Source organism: Canis lupus, chromosome 29 (genome assembly GCF_048164855.1).
Source record: "Canis lupus baileyi chromosome 29, mCanLup2.hap1, whole genome shotgun sequence".
NCBI lineage: Eukaryota > Metazoa > Chordata > Mammalia > Carnivora > Canidae > Canis > Canis lupus.
In genome coordinates, this window is record NC_132866.1 from 6,501,396 (window position 1) to 6,519,516 (window position 18,121).

An 18,121-nucleotide genomic window follows, 5' to 3' on the forward strand; every position below is an offset into this window, starting at 1 on the left:
AAAGGACTGATGCTTAGTTTAATTCTTTCACCTCAAGAAACAGCTTCGGGGCTTTGTTGGCCTATAGAGGAGACAAGGGTAAGCCAAAATGAATTGGTTGAGGGAATACCACATTGGCATAAACTAAACAAAGAAAGGAAGAGACTTACAACTGAGTTTCAGGCAAATAAGTGCTATCACTTGCAAAATTCTGGGATGCTAGATGTCAAAATTTGATCTGCAAGGTTTGGGGGCTTATGGAGAAGCCTGCACACGTAAAAGTATGATCTCCAGAGTGTAGCCAGGATTACAGAGCTTACTGTGGAAGCTGTAACATACTCGCAGCTTCCTTTCTCTGGGAAATAATTTTACATTATGACTGTTTGTGACTAAAATGTAGTTCTATTGCATAATATCATCATCAGAGCCATCTTCCTCTGTGTCCAGGCATCTGAATTACATCCGCAATATGCCTTCAGGCATATTACATACAATTAGGAAATCTTCTTTAGTAGCTCATTTTTTCCCAAATATGTAATTTTGGCTGAATGATATTAAGGGATTAAAAAAAAAGATATCATTACATTAACTGAAATTATTACTATTTTAATTTGCTGCAAAGCCTTTATTTCAAGTATCATTTCTTATAACTTGTAACTCAGTGGGTATCATAATCCTGATAGAATTTTAGCTACTTGATAGCCTGAGACATTTTGGGGGAATCATTCCCAACAGAAAATCAGTTTAATGAGCACTTCTGGTGTTAACTGTGAACAGCTATTTTCCACACTCTTAAAGTACATGACTAAGCCAGGGACTCATGCCACCTTTTGTAATGTAACACCTGGTGTTCTGTTCCTCCCCCTCCTGACCCTAACAATCATCCTCGAGTAACGCCTAGCCAATTTATGGAATTGATGGACTCCAGAGAAAGTGGAGGAGCTGAGCCAGCTTCCTGAAATAGCAAGTTTTAAGATGAATTTCTGGAACAACCACTTTAAAGTGCAATACAATGAAACTTTCTCTTATAATTTTCAACCAGCTAAGCCTTTGCCAAAAGGGTATTATTTGTTGAAGAAAGTGACATCCCTGGGAATGCAGAAAGCAAATCACTGATAGAAATAGAAATATCTAACCACTCACTAAATTTTTTTCTTCAACTAAAACATGGTGAAAACCTGGGACATGGTGTTTTCTGAAATGTTAATCATACATCCGGGGCGCCTTGGTGGTTCAGTCAGTTGGGCGTCTGGCTCTTAATTTTGGCTCAGGTCCTGATCTCAGGATCATGGGACTGAGCTCTGCATCAAGCTCTGCACTCAGCAGGGAATCTGCTTGAGATTCTCTCTCTCCCTCTGCGCCCCGTCCCCCAGCTCATTAGCATGCGCACACCCAAGCACGCCCTCTCTCTCTCTCTTAAATGAATAGATACATCTTAAAAAAAATCATACATCCTACATATTACAGTCTTGTGGTCAAGGTAGTGCTTGGAATTTCTCTCCCCTTCTCCAAACACAGCAATGACAAAATATGTGGCCAGTATTTCATATGTATTTTACAAATTACATTCTATTACATATATATTATAAATTGAAAAGTATGGCTATGCTAAAAAAATGAGCTAAACATCCTGATGGACCAGAAAAAGAACTACAGAGAAGAAAGTGTATCAAGAGCTAGAGACCTACAGAGCTTTAACACTAAAGCAGACACAGGGGTAAAGATCTGATTCCCGTGGGAAAGCCTGGGCAGGAGCACCCTGTGCCCAGCTGGGGACCAGAGCTTTACTTCTTGCATATAATCAAGGGTTAATCATGCTCTCTAATATGTGAAAAGAGCCAGAAAAAGCTCCTATTGCTGTTCCCTGACTGTGGCAGCAATTGGACTGAGCTGCCCGCTAGTCCCCTTGGCTTATCCTGGGACAGCACCCATATCACTGTGGGACTGGACATGGAGTTACCAGGTTATGACCTGGGGTCCCAAGGAACTTCCTTGTTTCCACAAAAGGATTGACAAGGTGAGGAAAGTATTAAGAGCAGGGGGAAACCCCACTCAAGATGAACCCACAAGCTAAAATGTCAAAGCTCATGAGAGTAAAGGAGCAATGAGAAAAGCAGCCAGCAGTCTTAACTATCAGCTGTATTAGTTTCTTATTGCTGCTTTAACAAATTATCCCACACTTAGTGGCTTAAAACACCAACTTATTGTTCCAGTTTTGTAGTTGAGACGTCTGAACTGGCTCTGGGTGGGCTAAACTCCAGGTGCTAACAGGGCTGACTCCTTCCTGGAGAGAATCCACCACCTTGGCCCTTCCAGCTTCTAGAGGCTGCCTATACTCGTTGGCTCATGGCTCCTCTCCGTCTTTAAAGCCAGCAATGACGGGGTGAGTCTTTCTCACACTGCAGTGCTCTGAACTCTTCTTCTACTTCTCCCTTCCACATTTAAGGACCCTTGTTATTACATCAGGCCCACCTGGATAATCCACGAGAATCTCTGTTTTAACATCAGGGGATGAACAACCATAATTCTTTTTTTTTTTTTAATTTTTATTTATTTATGATAGTCACAGAGAGAGAGAGAGAGAGAGAGAGAGAGAGGCAGAGACACAGGCAGAGGGAGAACAACCGTAATTCTATCTGCAACTTTAATTCTCCTTTTTCATGTAATGTAACAAATTCCCAGGTTCCAAGCATTATGACATAAACATCTTTGCAGGAAGACATTACTCTGCCTACTATATCAGGACCTATTTACTCCTGACAAATGAAAGAGATAGAACAATCTCAAGTGACTTTAAGAAAACTAGCATAAGAACCCCAAAAAGATAAAAGATTTTTAAAAAATAGGAAACTATGAAAGAATTTATGCATGGCTAACCAGTAGTAGAAAATGAGTCTACGGGTATTGGAGTAGATTTGGTAAAGTACCTCAACTCTGTTCTAACCTCCTATCAGCATGCTCTCCTGGATCAAAAAGACTAGAAAAGTAAAACAAAATCTATATTACCCAGGTTCTCGCACAGCTTAAGAAACCGTTCAGGTTTGGCCAGTCAGATGCATGCTTGTGAGTTCTGTATGTGGAGCCAAGTTCAGGGGAGGGAGAAGTAGTGATGCAGGAGACATCCATTCTCCTCTTGTGGGTTAGGCAGGCACAGCATGGCCCTGAAGAGGTGGGACTTCAAGTTCTCCTCAGTAGACCGAAGCCTAGGTAGCCAACAATTTCCTGGAGCCAGCAACTGTAGTGTGTGGCCTCCTGATGCTTGGAAAGCAGCTAAAGTCCGACATCTGCGGTGATCCTGGGGGGTGGCAGGTGCTATTGCAGCTTCCTGACTCGGTGTCCTTAGAAGCTAGCATCTGCAAAATTGTCCTTGGAGTCATTCCTGGTGATCAGTGTAGAACCTGTTCTCAACCTTCTAATGATTGCTTAAGTTCTGAATTCCCTGTAAAGTACCCTTTCTATTTAAAATCATGAACATGAAAAAAGTAAAAAATAAATAATAAAATCACGAACATGCCTCCTATTATTTACAGAACCCTGACTGTTATATGCACAACATACATTTCCTAAAACTGGGGATGGGCTGCTATTAATTGTGCTTTCTTCGCAAGACTTAGTGGTGCTTGGTGATCTTTCTCCCATCACTACAAATTTGCTACTAGGTACAGGTAAACAATGTATGCCATAACTAAACTTTAAATTATAAACAAGTGATTTTACAAAGTTAAAAGTATGTCGCTGAACAGCTGGAAGCAGACAAAATGACTTTCTAGGGAGCATCATAATCCCATTTTTTATTTTAATAAAAACAAACATCATACAATTGGGTAAAATGAAAATAGACCTTAGGTAATAGATGGGGGCCACAGCAGCATTTGGCTGACAGTATTGACAAATTATCTCCTTCTAGTCCCTGGATGGTATGTGTCAGGTTAGTAAGAATGAATCCATTTTTTCTGATGACTTCTTTATTTCAAATGCGGCATTGTAAAGGGAAAAGCTCAGGACTTACACATTTTCAATTTTCTGTCATCAGAAAATGAGTTGCATGGTCATTTGGGGAGGGCTTGGCAGGCCAAGTCCCTCTTTCTCTGTGCATTGCCCATTGCTGTCATGGGAAGCTTTATACTCCTTCACTCAAAAAATTCTTCATGAGTGTGAGTGGATCAAGGTAAGAACCCAGTACAGAATGTTGGCTTTTTTTTTTTTCAGTCCTGCTATTTAGAAAAAATAATGAGTTTCTTTGATTTGTTGAGTAGAATCAAGATAGCTGAGAGCTACCCCTAGAGAAAACATACCATTCATTGCTACCATTGTCATCCTTTTCCAAAGCAAATTCCAAATTTCAAAGTCTGGATTTACTTTTGTAGCTTTCTCACATACTTCTTGAGATCATAAATTAAACTCATACCACATCCTTTATCTTTTTATTTCAAGATCATGACATGAACCCATCCAGAGAATAGATTCCCATTAACTTTCCAGCCAATATTTTCTGTTAAGAAAATTTTGCATGCTATTTTCCTTAAAATCGATTTTTCAAAAATAACATACATTGCCAGAGGATGGTGAGTCAATCACAATAACAGCTGAAGCAAAAAAAAATAATAATTTTTCAATTAAGAGAGAAAAGTCTAAAGAAAAAGCATCAATTATTTCATTGAAAAATGACTTCTTATATTGCAATGAGGTAGCCTTGTTGTAGGCCAGTCATCTTTAATAAGATGCATCCCTATCACTAGGGGCATTTGGGATGGCACAGATGGTACTGCTCTGTGAAGGGGGTGAAGGGGTGCCTTGGGAAGGACATTGAAAATACATGTGCCCTTTGTATGCCATGGTGAGCTCCTTCTATTATCTTGTAAAGTGGGAAAATGGGTTCCACTGCCTTATCCTTATATCCTTATTTGGGATTTTGATCTAAAATGCATTCTATATCTCAAATTTGGCTAAGTATTCCTAGGACAGAAATATGCACAAATTCTCATCTAGAAGTACTGTTGAGTAGGGGATAAGAAGGTAAGAAAAGAATAAGTATGTCTAAGCAGAGAAAATCAAAATATAGTTGAGCACCTAATTGGCCAACTGCCTTCTACCACTTCAACACTTGAATCTTCCTGGCTACCTGCACAGTATTATTAACGTAGAATAAATCGTTTGACATGACTAGCTTTTAGGAAAATATGTGAGAGTCATTCAGGCAAAAAATCAGTTTGAAATAGATGAAATTTTCCATCTGAGCGGCTTCTACCAGGAGAGAATGTTTCTAGGAGTGCAGTATTTTTAATCTTGTTTTAAAATAAATACTTTAATGTATAAATCACACAATTGTAAAGGCACTTCAATTTTACTTTCCTTTAGTTTTGAGGTTTTGGAATTGCTCTGTGCAGTTCCCAGTAAAAGCTCTTAGATAAAACTTGCATGCCGAAAACCACCATCACAAATGTGCAAGTACAACTATAAATTTATACAACACTCAAGCTGTTTGTAGTTTGCAAAATTTGCTAATAAAATGCAGAAGTAGGGTTTCCATTTAACATTCTCTGGCACTGGCACTGCATGTATATCTTGGGTGCAGGCAAAAGATGGAAATTTCCATGCACAGAGAATCTTTTGTGGTTGTGACAGTTTGCTAATATCTTAATGAGTGAATTATGATAATTATGAAAATCTTAGCTTTACATTATTTGTGAAGAGCGTCTGTGTGTGTGTGTGTGTGAGAGAGAAAGAGAGAGGGAGAGACAGCCTTCCCAGGCAAATACAGCATTCTGATTCAGCAGCATTCAATGAGGAACATTTCATGGGCTAATAATACAAAATGGATCTTAAACTGCTGCATATTAATCAAATTCATTAAAGTACATTCATTAATTTGTGTGTATAACAGCCAAACTGGGAATGTGGAATTTGCTGATCTTGCACAAAATACATACATTAATGAATGCTAAAACTTCAACATGAGTAATAGCTTTAACAATATTTTTATAAAGCAAAATTCTAAGTATTCTAAATACCTAATTGTTAATTATTTTCTTTTTAATAGTTCCACTTTCATTTCATTTTGTTATTTAGCTGTAAGTGGAAAAACAAATACGGAAGAAGAAAACAATTCAGAAATAAAGGATAACCCCAAAAGGTTGTAAAGAAAAACTACAGGACATTAATATTAAGTTTCCTACCTCTCCTTCCAATCATTTAATTTAAAAATGGGTTCAGGGCACCTTAGACATGGTCATACTTCTATGTACAAGAAACATGACTTTGAAGCTAAATTAGAAGTCTTTCATTTCCTCTCTGGAACTGGAGGCTGGGAGGGCATGGCAAAGGAAAACACACCATCGGACAGTGTGTATGTAAATGCCTACAACTAATGGAAAATTTTTACATTTCTTCCATGGATTTAAGACTTGTGCTAATAATGACTAGTGTCCCTTCAGCAGGGCATATACAGATATTCTGTATCTGGAATGATACAGAGATTAATTAGCATGTCCCCTGCACAAGGATCACATGCAAATTTTCGAAGTGTCCCATATTAAAAAAATAAAAGGTTACTATGTGATGTGATGGATGTTAATTAACTTGATTGTGGTGGTCATTTCAAAATGTATATGTATCATGTTGTACCCTTACAATATATAAACTTTTGTCAATTATTCATCAGTTTATTTGTTAAAAAATAAGTCAATAACTACCTTTCTAATATGTTACTTTTTACCTTGGATGCTAATTGCTCTGAAGGCAAGACTCCCTTCCTTGTCCTGAATAGCATTTAGCAAATATCTGGAAATATTTAATATCCAATTGGAGTTTTAAAAAGGTATACAGGTGTCTTCAACACAAGACTGCTCAGACCCCTTGATATGTTCATGTACATTATAAAGCTCTGAGCACAAGGGAACCAGAGCATTTTACAAACAATTAAATGAAGGACTTTCCCCCTACCTCTTCATATCTCACAAAACACTGGAGTTCTAGGGAATGCAGGTATTTTATCAATGTTATTAAGCAAGCCAGTGATTGGCAGATACCTCCCAATTAAAAAGAAAACTAATAGTTATCTATTAATACATTAATATATATTAAATTTAAAATAACTATTGTACAAAGCAAAATATGGTAAGAATTATGAGACAGGTGCAAACATAACCACAGGTTCAGAAGAGTCAGTGCAAGGAAACATTGGCAGTCAGGTCAGAGGCTACGTGCTGATCTGGAAGCTTGTGGAGGGCAGGACCCTTCAGTTCCTTCTTCAACTCCCACCAGCTCTGGACTCTCTGACTAACCGGTGCTTAGTGCAAAACCCTCCACGTGGAGAAAGTCAATCCAACACAGGAAGGAAGGTGAGGATTTCTAGGTCACACTGGGTTAGCAAAAACAAATGTGCTAGAACAGCCTGACCCAAAGGACCAGGGTGTTCCATAGAACCCCTAGTCCTGTGTGATGTCAGGCAGAGGACTACTAGTGTGAAATTACTATGCTTGCTTCCAGATATGTTGAGCTTTCTTCTTAATTAGGAGGTATTTGCCAACTTTCTAACTTGCTTAGGAACATTGCTGGACATCAGCATTCTCCAGAACTCCAGTATTTAGTGAGTTATGAAAGGGTAAGGAAAAGAGTTGATAATTTAGCTGTTTGTAAAATGCTTTTGGTTCCCTTATGCTCTCAGCTTTACAATGTACATGAACATATGAAGGGGGGTCTAAGAAGTCTTATCCTGTTATTATCTGAGTCCATTTCTATGTATGAAAAAGATGAATGAACAGTTCACAAACTTTAGTATTTTAATCATCAGTGGAAACAATTACTTTTCATCCTCCAGTTGGGAGATGGTATATCTAAAGAAGTGCAATTAGTGATCAGTATCTTGACTATAATATTGAAATAAAAAGTTACCTTAGTGGGAGAAGAGACTCAATAGGGGTCAATGAAAAACAGAAAATTAGGAAAGAAAAACAAAATGCCTGGGCAGAAGATGGGGGAAGTGTGTAATGTAACTGGAATCAACGTAGCAATCAGAATTATAACATTCAACACTCATCTGTGATGAAGCCCTTGAATCTTGCACGTGGCAAGTACATTCAACCCTGGTCAGATGTTCACTGATGAACTTTCCAAGTTCTACATTTCTTTTCCTTCTGAGGACCTAAAAGCATCCTGATGTGGAATAAGAAGGAGCCACAACTATCAGGGAAATGTAAATCAAAACCACAATGAGATATCACCTCCCATCTGTTAGAATGACTCTTGTCAAAAAGAAAGGAAATAAGCATTGTTGAAGATGTGAAGAAAAGGGAACCCTATGCCCTGTTGATGGGATGTAAATTGGTGCAGTCATTATGGAAAACAGCATGGAGTTTCCTCAAAAAGTTTTAAAAAACAGATCTACCATATGATGCAGCAAATCCACTTCTGGGTATTTATCAGAGGAAATGAAAATACTAACTGAAAAAGAGAGATGCACCCCCATGTTCACTGCAGCATTATTTACAATAGCTAAGAAACGGAAGCAACCTGACTGCCGACTGTTGGGTGAACAGATAAAGAAAATGTGTAAATATGCAATGGAATACTACTCAGCCACAAAAGGAAAGAAATCCTGCCATTTGCAGCAACATGGATGGACCTTAAGGGCATTATGCTAAATGAAATAAGTCAGACAGAGAAAGAAAATACTGTATGATCTCACTCATATATGGAATTTAAAACAAAACAAACCTGAACCCACGGATACAGAGAACAGACTGGTGGTTCCCAAAGGCAGGGGGTGAACTGTTCATCTTGTTCATAAATAAAAATGGACTTTGATAATAACATCACCCTGTCCTCCAATGTGCTTCCTCAAGTGGGAAAGAAAGGGCCAGATTCACAGGTGGGGATTACACACGTATCCCAGCCCTCTGCAATCGGTGACCTGAGTGAGCCATAGGCCTGTGGTGCACGTGACTGTCATCACTCACTTCTGCTGTAGAAGGATAACATTAAGAAACGTGGGCAGCCCCGGTGGTGCAGTGGTTTAGCGCCGCCTTCAGCCTGGGGTGTGATCCTGGAGACCCGGGATCGAGTCCCACATCGGGCTTCCTGCATGGAGCCTGCTTCTCCCTCTGCCTGTGTCTCTGCCTCTCTCTTCGCTCTCTCTGAATGAATAAATAAATAAATCTTAAAAAAAAAAAAAAAGAAACGCTCATGCTTTACATAAATTCTTCTTCAGCCTACTTGGATGTTAGAAAACATCCTGAGCATATGTTCTATTGTTACAGACAGTATGAATTAATGAGGAAAAACAAGTCAAAGCAGAAGATTTGGGTTCAAGCCCTAAATCTAATCACTCAATAATTATGTGGCAGTGGGAAAATGAATTGATCTGAGTCTCTGTTTTCTCACCTGTAAAATGAGAAAACATTGAATATTGTGGGAATGAAATACTATCACATATAAAAGCCCACCACAAATATAGGGCATTACATAGGACAACAATTTCAAAGTGTGCTCCAGAAATTCTACAGGCTCCATGAATGGGCTTGCAGGCCACTGAGAGTGAACCTAAAAGGCTACCTTTGGGTCCCCCACCCCATTTCCAGCCCCAACAAACACTTTGATCAGAGCGGAGCTACCTGTGTCTGTTTTGCAAATTAGGCTTCCAAGTAAGAATTCGATTGAAAGATTCCATGACAAAAGGGGGGAAAAGGACAAAAACCACGAATACAAATTATCAATCCACATATTATACTTACAAAGTGATTATTTCAGATTTGTATATATACTGTCCAGATCTGTACATGTAAGATACACATAATCTGTAGGTTTGTATTTTTGTACATGTAATGTACAAATACTAAAAGCAGGCCTCTGAAGCATGTAAAATCTTTTGCTATTCACACCATCACCATGAAAACCTATGTTTTAACTCTCAAAAGATGGTAGGTAGGTTTTTTGTTCTTCCTTAATAAACATATCAAATGGCACTGTTCATTAAATTGCACAGTAGAAAACAATATTGTACACAACACATATATATGACCAACACAACCAAACAGTATGCTACACAACATGAGTTCTCTTAATTATTAGCTGTCATATTGAGATTAAATTGGGCATTAAATTAAGTTTAAAGAGGGATTAAATTGTGACATGAGGTAAAGCTGCAACAGGCATTGAAAATAAAAGGCAGTTATTTAGGATAAAATCATGAATACTTGTCTGCTTTTGAATCTAAATCTAAATTTATTTGGATTTAAAAATAGAAATGAAAGGTGAATTTCATGATCTAGTTCCTCAGTTTCGGGAATCTACAGTCTATCATTCATCGCCTAAAGTTGAAGTCTCCTAATGTGATGTTGATTAACTGTTAATTCAACTATCATTCAGCGAGGAAGTTTCCATCAGTTTATGCCGTATTTTATGCTTTTATGTGACTATTTTCTCTACCTAAGCAGACTGCTGGCCCAGCCCCAGGTGTGCGTGTGGCAGGGGGGCGGAGGGGGGGGGGGAGGTGTGCTCTATCCCACTACCAGGAGATCATGATGTGAGCTGACACGAAGAGTGGGTTGCAACGACTGAGCCACCCACACGCCCCAGTAGATAAATTCTCTAGGCCAGCTTAATATTAAGAAATTTCCCGATTTTTATTTAAATTAGCTTACTTTAATTAACTTCCCCTCTTTAAACCTCGCATAGCCCCCTACTGGCAAAGATTTCGTCAAGCTTTAAGTTCTCTAATTTGTATCATGAAAATAGTCTGTAGAATAGTCTTTCTTCACCACATCACAGACTTTACCATGGAAATTCTAACATGCCCCTCCCTTTTTCGTCACCCCTCCTACTTGAAGATCACCACCTTCAGGGAATACAGGGTTAAGTATGCGATGTACACAACCCTGAAATAACATTGTAGGCCAGTTGTTTTATGGGTGCAGCCCTCAGACTAGCCTTTTTGGGGGTTGGGGTTTATGGAGTTCTGATTTTTTTTTTTTCATCCAAAATGCCTTCTAGGGGCATCTCAATGTGGTGAGATGGTGTGCCGCCCCCCAAATCTGGCTCTGTGCTCAGTGGGGGAGTCTGCTTAAGACTTTCCCCATCCCTCTTTCTCTTGCCCCTCCCCCCTCACACCCAGGCCTGCAGGCAGGTTCTCTTGCTCTAAAAAAATCTTTTGTTAAATGCCTTCCAAAAGAAAAAAAAAAAAAACCCACAAAAAAATGACCTTACCCAACTAAGGTATATAAGTGATGCAAAGTTATTCTCTTTCAGCGATAAAATGATAAAGTCATCCCTTTACCTGCATTATCAATCAGTGCTGGAGATACGGCGATAAGCTTGGAATTTTAAGCTTCCAAGATGAAATTTCGTTTCCAAGAATGGAACTGCCACCTTTTGCCCTAAACCTCTTCTTCTCTCTTTAGGCCATTCTAGGACACACTTCCAGGCCATGCTCTGTACTGAGGTCTGGCACCAAGCACCAAGTTTGAAATTTCATTAAAGGAACAAATCCAGTTTCTGTTGATTTCTTCACGGAAGTCTTTCTGCCCCTGCAGCCTGCAGCCTGTCTGGCGGCCTCATTCATAGGGTTTGGAAATGTGAGGTGCCTCGAGTGGCCTCGGATTCTGAAACCCAAGTCACCCATTCTCCGCAGACACTTCCACAGCAGGAACCTGTTGAGGAAACGGCCAGCGAAGCAGGCCATCTCTCTGCCAGGGCGGGTCTGCCAAAGTCCCAAGTTCCTTTTTTTTTTTTTAAGATTTACTCACTTACTTACTTACTTATTTACTTATTTACTTATTTATTGGGGGGGGGGGGGGCAGAGACACAGGCAGAGGGAGAAGCAAGCTCCACACAGGGAGCCCGAGGTGGGACTCGATCCCGGGACTCCCGGATCGCGCCCTGGGCCGAAGGCAGGCGCTAAACCGCTGAGCCACCCAGGGATCCCCCAAAGTCCAAGTTCTGAAGACGCACAGCAACTCCAGCCCCCCAGGACTCCCGGGCCATGCAGCCGGGAGAAGAGGCCGCAGGGCCGCTCGCAGAACAGACCTGTCCGCCCCTGCCGTCCTCCTTCCTCCCCGTCCTCCGCAGCTGCTCCTGGGCCTTCTGCACCCCAGGCTCTCCAGGCAGACGCCGCTGACCCCAGTGACAAAGCCCCGGGCCCGCGGACAGTGAGAGGCGCGTCCTGTCCATCACCCAGCACGGCCGGGCCGGGCGTCCTCTCACACCTGCCCGTAGGGGCCGCCGCGGGGCCACGCGCACACCCGGGCGTCTAACTAATCCACAAATCAGGGTCTTCGAGAAGTCTTCCCACCGCAGAGCGAGGGGCGCTGCCGTAAATAAAGCAGACTCCGAATCTCTTTGCCCTTCCAGGATTCCAGAACGTGCTGAGGCCTCGAACAAGCTGGCGCCTCGGACAAGGGTCCGGGCGGGCGGCTGTGCTCAGCTCAGCGTCAAGTCCCCCCCAAGTCCCGGGCGCCTCGCCACACATCCGAGGCCGAAGCCCGCGAAGCGCAGCCGGGCCCCCCCAGCTCCCCCGCGCTCCTGGGGCCGGGAGGGAACGGCGGCAGCGGCCAGCTCCTCCGCGGGAGCGCGGCGGGGGCGCCCGGGGCCGCCAACTGGGTCGCGGACGGCGTGGCCGCGGGATCACGGCGGCGGGCAGCAACCCCTGGGTAGCGGTGCCAGGCAGCGGGATGGGCCGCGGCTGCGGGGCAGGGCCTGCCGGGTGGGGTCCCACGGGGGGCAGAGCCGCGGGCAGGGACCTACAGGGGCAGAGCCGGCAGGTAGGGGCCTCGGGGCAAAGCCCACGGGGTAGGGACCCGTGGAGCAAAGCCTGCCAGGTAGGGGCCTTAGGACAAAGCCCACAGGGTAGGGACCCGCGGAGCAAAGCCTGCCGGGTAGGGACCTCAGGGCAAAGCCCTCTGGGTAGGGACCCGCGGAGCAAAGCCTGCCGGGTAGGGGCCTTAGGACAGAGCCCGCTGGGTAGGGACCCGCGGAGCAAAGCCTGCCGGGTAGGGGCCTTAGGACAGAGCCCGCTGGGTAGGGACCCGCGGAGCAAAGCCTGCCGGGTAGGGGCCTTAGGACAGAGCCCGCTGGGTAGAGACCCGTGGAGCAAAGCCCACAGGGTAGGGACCTGTGGAGCAAAGCCTGCCTGGTAGGGGCCTCGGGGCAAAGCCGGCCGGGTAGGGACCTCGGGGCAAAGCCCGCTGGGTAGAGACCCGTGGAGCAAAGCCTGCCAGGTAGGGGCCTCGGGGCAAAGCCCATGGGGTAGGGACCCGTGGAGCAAAGCCTGCCGGGTAGGGGCCTCGGGGCAAAGCCCACGGGGTAGGGACCTGTGGAGCAAAGACTGCCAGGTAGGGGCCTTAGGACAAAGCCCGCTGGGTAGAGACCCGTGGAGCAAAGCCCACAGGGTAGAGACCCGCGGAGCAAAGCCTGCCGGGTAGGGGCCTCGGGGCAAAGCCTATGGGGTAGGGACCCGTGGAGCAAAGCCTGCGGGGTAGGGACCTCAGGGCAAAGTCCGCTGGGTAGAGACCCGCGGAGCAAAGCCTGCCGGGTAGGGGCCTCGGGGCAAAGCCTACGGGGTAGGGACCCGCGGAGCAAAGCCTGCCGGGTAGGGGCCTCGGGACAGAGCCCGCCGGGTAGGGACCCGTGGAGCACAGCCCCACCCGGCAGGGATCCCCGGGCGACGGCGGGGGATTGGCCTGTGGCTTCTGGGCAGCGACGGCGGACGGTGGCCGGAAGCTGCAGGCCTAGTCCCAGCCCTTGTGGGCGCCGCCACCTGTGAGGGCCGCACTGAACGCCCCGACTCACGGGGCTCCGGGAGGGAAAGGCGGCCGACTCCTGGGGAGCTGATGCTCCCGTCCCCTTTCCCGCCGTTTTCATCACCGCTTCCCAAGCGGCCTTCCCCGTGAGCCTCTCGTTCTTGCGCCGCCTAAACCGAAATTCACGCCGAATCCTGGAGACATTTATTTTTCGTCTCTAATTAACTGTAGGCTTGTTAATAAATTTTAAAGTAATATGTGTAGATGGTACACGGATGACTTCCTGATGTGCTTCATCCCAGTCAACTAAACGTCAAATGAAGGAAGAAAAATATGGGTATCTTGTCAATACCGTTTCTTAGTGAATTTTTGCTGAACCCCCATCTCGGTTTTTTTTGGTTTTTTTTTTTGTTTTTTTTTTTTGTTTTTTTTTTTTTAAGAGAGGTGGCAGGTGGGGAGGAAGGTGGAGTGTGTTACTGTTAAATATTTAGGATAAGGTAAACACAATTCAGAAACGCTTGCCCAGGAATGAAATGATTTGCCAAAGCTTGCACAGCATGGGATGGGCAAGCCGAGAACCACATCCCATACATTTTATTTGTTTCCCTACTCAGTGCCCTCATTTCCTCTCTTAGTATCTGTCAGAATTTATATATACCAACTGCAAGTACAAGCATTATTTTCTAAATCAAAGAAGTGAAAACTTTTAGAGAAGCTCAGAGGCTGTGCCTTGATTAGCATAGACAACTGGATTAGAATCAGTGGCGGTATCTCTCTGAGCAAAACCTTCCAATTTTAGTCTTGTTACTCCCTGGGGAGCACTTGCAATTGTGGGTGCATTAGGCTCCCTGGCTTCCTTTGGTCTCTTTATTTGGATCTCCTGTGTACGGTATTAAAATGACTCACTCCGTTCATCGGCCAGTCTTTGTTCATCAGATCAGATATTTTTCACCTTTGTTTTTACCCAGTGCACAAGGGCGTCGTGTGGCCCGGGTTAGGAGTCCTCCGACAAAGGCTAAATTTTATTTTTCCCATCTTTCGAGAGTTGTGCTGCAGAGATTTCCAAGAGGAAGGCAAGTATCGATAATTTCCCCCCTGCCCGTCATCCCTCCTTCTGGATGCAGAGTCAAGTTTCCTTGCTGGGATTCTCGTTCCAGAGAAAGCAAAGCTTATCTCTTTGGAGATGTTTGGAGAGGCTGGGCACTCCATTTTATAATGATGGGGTCAAGATGTTTGGATTTGTGACAACCCCTGTCAGTCTTGTTCTGATTCTCTCTGGAATAAGGAAGATTGCCTTTTCTTTCTCTCCCTCGCTGTGCTGTTATTTGTCAGTGGGCCGAAGCTCGAAGGTGGTGCTGTTTAGCATGTAAATAAACCAACACTTTTTCCAGTAAATAGCTCTGTCTAGCATTATATGCCAGGAACTCTCATCTACACAATGATGACTTCAATTCCTGTATTGTGCCTTTCCTTTCCTGTCCTTTTACAGAGGGAAAGGTGATCACGTTGTAATTACAGAAGTCCTTTATACTTTATTTTTTTAATCGTGCCTCCAATTTTCCTAGTATCCCCGCAGATAGCATTTCCCATTGCTAAGATAAAATTCCTAAGGCAGCCTTTTGGAATTAATTTACTTCCTATAGTCCAGTGTTTTATAGATGATGTAAATGAAGGATGTGGCTCACAGATCTATTTAAAGAGACGTGCTTATACTTCACTGTTCTGGCCAGATGAGTGGGCACATGCTTTTGCATTTTTATTTGAACCCCACTGAAGTTGGTCATTATATTTTGAATGCCACAGCACGTCTATACCATTATTTAAAGGATCTTGTTCATTCATCCATATAATGATTGGCATTGGCTATAACTTGATGCAATGTTACACTATTTTAATTCTTTCTCAGGCAATGTTATCTTTGATCACTTCCTATTCACTGGGGAAAAAACCCCACACAATTGCAGTCCCACATTATGTTTCAGTGATGATGCCAAGTACTCCTTGGAATATAGCTATTCAAGACACTTTCTCCACCCGCAGGCTGCTCATTAAAGGGATGGCAGCTTCTAACTTTAATGAATAAGGTAGAGTGCAAATTCTACTTTTCTTTCAAAGAGACTTCATGGTTTTAAAAAAAGTGTTTTCTACTGCCTCTTTCTTTGTTTAATTGGAAATGATGTACGCTCCTACATAACCATGGTCACAACTCAGTATGCAAAGTATTTCCTTGTCACATTTTCTTTTTTTGTGTGTGATTCAAGTGTATATTTCACCAAAGAATTCTGAGAAAGTTCTGTATCTTCCCTCGAAAAAAAAATACACCACACATTATGCATAGTGCATCTAGATTATCATCTTGTCTATATGGGTAGAGTGAGTCTTACATTCTTTGGGTTTTTTTCTCTTCTTCTAACCAAGCACTGACTTAATATGTTCTTTTAACTTAGGGATATTTGTGGCAGATCCAAAACCTCATTGAAAAGTTTAGCAAGAAGGAGCCAAGTAAGAAAGAATGACAGAGACCAGTGTTTTAGAAATGCTGTCGTCTTTTCAAAATCTGGTTGCCTAAAACCCGGGAAAACCTGAGTTAGTTTCCATGTTTAAAAGTGCAAATTGTCTTTCTTCTTTTTTGAGAAATCAAATAGACTCTAAAGATTTCTGTTTACCTTTTAGTGAGTCATAGCCATGTAGCAACACTCAAGCAGAGTGTAGGAGGAATTTAAGGTTTTAAGCCAAGTGCAGGTGATTTAAGCACCCGAGTTTTGTGGTGTGAGAGCACATAGGAATGAGCTTATCTCCACTAGTGTCATCCTAGGTTTCTGGGACCTTATTTCCTTAACTTCTAGAAATGGGCAAGTGTCTGAACTGTTTCATAGGTTCCCAGGGCAGCCAAATGAGAGGACCCTATAGATAATAGCAAGTTCATTCAAGCCCTGATCATATTAGAGGGGACTAATGACACCCCAACCAAATCTTTGCTGTCATCATCGTTTATTAGTATCTGTTATAAGCGTAACAGTGCTTGAGCATCCTGGAGCATACCTGGATAATAGGTAATCATACCTGTTATCCAAGATAAGTATATGATATGATATATGTGTTCCCACAGAGCTTTCAAAAAAGTTGGGGAGATGTACCTGACTTATTTGAAATGAGAGAACAATAGGAAATAGTTGATATTAAATGTTAACTTGTGCTCGGTTATCATGGAACTTACTTATACTAGAAAATTTTTTATTGTTATCTGAAATTCACATTTAACTAGGCATCCTGTATTTCATCCGGCAACCCTAGTCCTGTCATGGTGCGTTGCATTCATGAGCTGAGAGTTACGGTCCTACTCCTACCTTCTACTGGTTTACATATTCCACAAGTAGTATCATAACAATTTATACATCCACAGTCTTACTATATATGGTGTCCCATACACATGTTTATTTTACTTATTTTTTAAGAAACCTCTACACCCAACATGGGGCTCAAACCCATGACCCCAAGTTCAAGAGTCACACACTTTACCAACTCAGCCAGGTGCCCCTCTATACACATGTTTAAATGTGATCTTTCAGGGGCCCCCAGATAGTGCAGTCTGTTAAGCATCCAACTCTTGGTTCCCGCTCAGGTGGTGATCTCAGGGTCGTGAGATGCAGCCTAAATTGAGCCCCATGGGCATCAGGCTCCATGGTCAGTGTGGAGTCTGCTTCAGTTTCTCTCTCCCTCTCCCTCTGCCCCTACTCCCTTCTTCTCCCCCCTCCCCACTGCTCTCATGGTGTCTCTCTCTCTCAAATAAATAAATTCTTTAAAAAATCTTGATCTTTCACCACAACCCTATGAAATAGGTATCATTAATCTCATCTTTCAGAGGAAGAAAATGAGGCTCAAAGTAACTCACAAATTCTCTAACTCAATCTCCATGGATATACCCAACCCAAATTTCAGAACTCTCAAATCCAGTGTTCCTTCATTACATCATAGTTGCCATCAGTGTTCCACACAGGGGGTGGGCTTTCTTCACTTCACAAATGTTCCATTTGTTCAGTGCTCCCACCACGTTTCCCACTGGAATGGCAGCTTCCAATCCAAAGCTGCCTATTTACCACTCACTGTCCCTGGCTGATGCCACCATCAGGCTGCTAGGAGAATGAAGGACTAGAGAAGTTTGTGGGAGACGTTTTGATGGTTTTCTGTGGATCTTTTCTCTTATTCCCATTTCTTATTGTTCCTTATGAAGGAACTAGGACTCTGGCTAAAAATTTGAGATTGCTTATGGCACTGCACTCATTCAGCTGGCTTATCAATCAAGTTGGTTGCCCTTTTTTTGTTAGAGAAATTTTCATTTTGCTAATAAATACAGAATATAAGAGTGAGAAAAGAACCTTAGCAATTTGGTTCCTGTGTCTCTGACATAT

At 43.0% G+C, this 18,121-nt stretch overlaps 2 long non-coding RNA genes and 1 other non-coding gene across 3 annotated transcripts in view; 2 read left to right on the top strand and 1 right to left on the bottom strand.

The window, feature by feature from the left end:
• LOC140620717 (uncharacterized) overlaps window positions 1-12,464 on the bottom strand; it is a 32,776-nt gene extending 20,312 nt beyond the window's left edge. Inside the window, exon 1 of the long non-coding RNA XR_012020437.1 lies at window positions 12,001-12,464. This is a non-coding gene — a long non-coding RNA (uncharacterized lncRNA). The remainder of the gene's footprint in view (window positions 1-12,000) is intronic.
• LOC140621269 (U6 spliceosomal RNA) lies at window positions 6,411-6,516 on the top strand. Its single transcript, XR_012020994.1, has one exon. It is a non-coding gene; the product is annotated as a U6 spliceosomal RNA (small nuclear RNA).
• A 719-nt stretch (window positions 12,465-13,183) lies between the features above and the next one.
• Window positions 13,184-18,121, top strand: part of LOC140620718 (uncharacterized) — a 33,544-nt gene continuing 28,606 nt past the window's right edge. Inside the window, exon 1 of the long non-coding RNA XR_012020438.1 lies at window positions 13,184-13,304. This is a non-coding gene — a long non-coding RNA (uncharacterized lncRNA). The remainder of the gene's footprint in view (window positions 13,305-18,121) is intronic.